Genomic DNA, 3,998 nt, shown 5'->3' with positions numbered 1-3,998 from the left:
CTTACATGTCTGGACCAAGAGCATACTGAGGCAGCCTTCACGGATGGTTCGTACGTTCATTGGGTACGCATGACCATGGTCACGTTGAAGCACCACCGCTCTTTTGCAAGACGGCTCCCCTCGTCGTCCCGCGGCAGGTCGTTGAGCCGACAATGCTTTTTGGCCGCCGTGGCGAGACACGAGGGGGACTTGCGAGTCACTGTCCAGAACGTGCCGCCTGCTTCCCAAGCCCTGCGACCTTCTGTACCTCAGCTTGATCCCGTGGAGCTGCCAGAGCAGTACGCTTCCCCACCAGCCGGGCTGAGCATCTCCTTTGGCGCTCCAGCAGCAGGAGGAGATGTCTATTACAGCATCAGAGGGAGAGTCTGAGGGTGAAGCGGACATCTCGGCCGGCCAGCGCCCCGCTATGGTCGCTGTTGCATCTGAGGTGGACGCCGAACTCTCGGCTATGCTCCTCTGAGCCGACAGGGGGATCGTTTGGAGGTACCCCAAGTGTCTTCGGCTGATCCTTCTAGGCTGGTTGGTTCCTGGGGAGGCCGCCGCGCTCCTCCCGGTTCCATTCTTCCCAGAGGTGCACGGGCCGCATTTATCACGCCACTGGACAGGCTGCCTCGGCCTTGCACGCCATGGCCATCCTGCAAGCCTGGCGCAGAGCTGGCTGAAGGAGAGCGGCGCCGCCCGTGCTTCAGGGACCGGCCAAGAATACTCGCAAGAAAGCTGCGAAACGTCCCTGACGCGGGTAACCCAGAGGTGATGGAGATTGCTCTTCGGGGGATGATGACATCAGCGTCCCCACTCCCGGTGGAGGGCCGGGAGCTTCTGTGTACTCAAATATCGCAGCCGACCCATGGGTTGGCGGTACCCACTTTCTCACAAAAAGAGCTAATTTCCTCACCTCTGGGGCCTCGGCCCCAAGTTCCCCTTTCGAGCAGCACTTCCACTCTTCGGAACCGGACTCGGAGCCTGATATCGCCAACCCGGGAACCAGGTAAGCACAAAGTGCTACCATTTAACCTGTCCCTCTCTCCCCGCGTCTTCACGAAAGTCGCGGAGGCAGCCCTGACCCCTCTTTGGCAGTCAGGCTTTCTCAACTATCTCGACAACTGGCTTCTCATAGTTCACTTGTGAGATCTGTTGTGCGAACAGAGGGACCTGGTGCTCCAGCACCTCAGCCATCTGGGCCTTCAGGTCAACTGAGAAAAGAGCAAACTCTTCCCAATGCAGAGGATCTCTTTTCTCGGTGTGGAGCTGGACTGGGTCAATATGACAGCCCGCCTCACGAACGAACGCGCACAATCAGTGCTGAAGTGTCTGGACTTATTCAGACACAAGACAACGGTCCCTCTTAAAACACTTTGCTTGCTTCATATGAGACCGCTTCAGCACTGGTTACACGATCGAGTCCCGAGACAGGCATGGCACCGTTGCACACTCCGGATTGGTGTTTCCCTGCAGTGTCGCCGCCTATTCATCCCGTGTTCAGACCCTGCCTTCCTTCGGGCCAGAGTGCCCCTGGGACAGGTGTCCAGGCACGTCGTGGTTTACACGAATGCCTCCACCACGGGTTGGGGTGCTGTATGCAACGGGCAAGCAGCATCGGGCTCCTGGACAGGACCTCGACTGCAGTGGCATATCAATTGCCTCGAGTTGTTGGCTGTGCTCCTGGCCCTTCGTCGCTTCTGACCGACGTTGCACCAGAAGCACGTGCTTGTTCGTACCAACAACACTGCGACTGTGGCGTATATCAATTGCCAGGGCGGCCTCCGCTCTCCTCGCATGTCACAACTCGCCCGCCGTCTGCTCCTTTGGAGTCAAACGTGGCTGAAATCGTTACGTGCCATTCACATACCAGGGGAACTCAACCATGCAGCGGATCAGCTCTCACGCCAGTCCACCCACCCTGGAGAATGGCGACTCCACCCCGAGACAGTCCAGCTGATTTGGAGTCATTTCGGCCAGGCTCAGATAGATCTGTTTGCCTCCCCCGATTCCTCCCACTGCCAGCTTTTTTACTCCCTGACCGAGGCTTTCCTCGGCAGAGACGCGCTGGCACACAGCTGGCCCCCGGGGCTCAAGTACGCCTTTCCCCCAGTGAGCCTCCTTGCACAGACCCTGTGCAAGATCAGGGAGGACGAGGAGAAGGTCTTGCTGGTTGCGCCACACTGGCCCACCCGGACCTGGTTTCCAGAACTCATTTCCCTCGCGGCAGCCCCTCCCTGGAAGATCCCCTTGAGGAAAGACCTTCTTTCTCAAGGGATGGGCACAATTTGGCACCCGTGCCCCGACCTGTGGAACCTGCATGTCTGGCTCCTGGATGGGACGCGTCAGACTTCGCCAGCCTTCCCCAGGCTGTGATAAATACTATCACTCAGTCCTGAGCCCCCTCTATGTGGCAGGCTTACGCACTGAGGTGGGGTCTGTTTGTTGACTGGTGTTCCTCTCGAGGAGAGGACCCACAGAGATGCAGGATTGCAGTAGTGCTTTCCTTCCTGCAAGAGAAGTTGGAGCGCAGGCTGTCCCCTTTGACTCTCAAAGTGTACATTGCTGCCATTGTAGTGTATCACGATGCAGTGGATCGAACATCCCTGGGTAAGCATCAACTCATCGTGAGGTTCCTGCGAGGTGCGAGAAGGATTAATCCTCCCAGACCGCACCTCATATCCTCTTGGGATCTCTCCGTCGCCCTCCGCGGCCTACGGGAAGCCCCATTCGAGCCACTCGCGTCAGTTGAGCTGAAATTTCTGTCACTTAAGACAGCGCTCCTGACTGCTCTGGCCTCCATCAAGAGGGTAGGGCACCTACAAGCCTTCTCTGTCAGCGAAACGTGCTTCGAGTTTGGGCCCGGAGATTCTCACGTCCTGAGACCGGTTATGTGCCCAAGGTTCCCACCATGCCCTTCCGCGATCAGGTGGTGAACCTGGAAGCTCTGCCCCTGGAGGCTCTGCCCCTGGAGGAGGCAGACCCAGCTTCTGCCCCAGCTATGCCCTGTTCGTGCTCTGCGCATATACGTAGAACATACTCGGCACTTCAGAAGCACCGAGCAGCTCTTTGTCTGCTTTGGAGGTCAGCAGAAAGGGAAGGCTGTCTCCAAACAGAGGTTGGCCCATTGGGTGGTGGATGCCATCTCCCTATCTTACTTATATCAGGGAGAGCCATGCCCCTTAGGTGTTCGTGCCCACTCCACTAGGAGTGTTGCCTCATCCTATGCGTTGGCTCATGGCGCCTCACTAGCAGATATCTGTAGAGCTGCCGGCTGGGCGACACCTAATACCTTTGCTAGGTTCTACATCCTCCGCTTAGAGGCCGTATCCTCCCGTGTCTTAACATAAGACTTCAGGTGAGCGGGAGGACGGCTGGTGTTGGCTTGCTGCGCCATTCCCACGTGGATCCGTGCGCCATTTCCCAGAATGTTCCCTCCGGCGAACCCTGGGTTCTCCATGCCCCGCAGTCAGGCTTAGATGCTGAGTAGTCCCTGACTGTGATCCTGCCTGGGTCTCCTTCGCCCCGCAGGTTGTGGCTATATTTTTCAGTATTCCAGCGGAGAAGACCGCTGTTTCCCTCTTATATCCCTAAAAGTTTTATGGATATATTGAATTATTCTCGTTTCCACATGTTAGAAATTTATGTGCTCCGCCCCCCCAACCCATGGGTTGTGCATAACGCGGCGTCACTGTCGTGGCCTGTTCCATAGGGTCTGTTCCCATATGTAATGTCATAGTGAAACGACTGAAGGGGAACGTCTAGGTTACAAAGGTAACCCTCGTTCCTTGAAGGAGGGAATGGAGATCCCCTTACATCCCCTGCCACGACCCTCACGTCGCGCTGACGCCGGCTTGATCCGGCTCCTCAGCAAAAACCTGAATGACTAGCTGCATGCCGCCATCTTATATATCCGTATGTACGGGGCGTGGCTTGGCATGCAAGTGCCACTTGCCAATTTTTCATTGGCCTTTTGAATAAGGCTCAGAGATTATTGGACTCTCAACCGAGTTCCCATA

This window comes from Garra rufa, chromosome 2, assembly GCF_049309525.1.
Source record: "Garra rufa chromosome 2, GarRuf1.0, whole genome shotgun sequence".
Lineage (NCBI taxonomy): Eukaryota > Metazoa > Chordata > Actinopteri > Cypriniformes > Cyprinidae > Garra > Garra rufa.
This window is presented reverse-complemented; position numbering follows the sequence as displayed.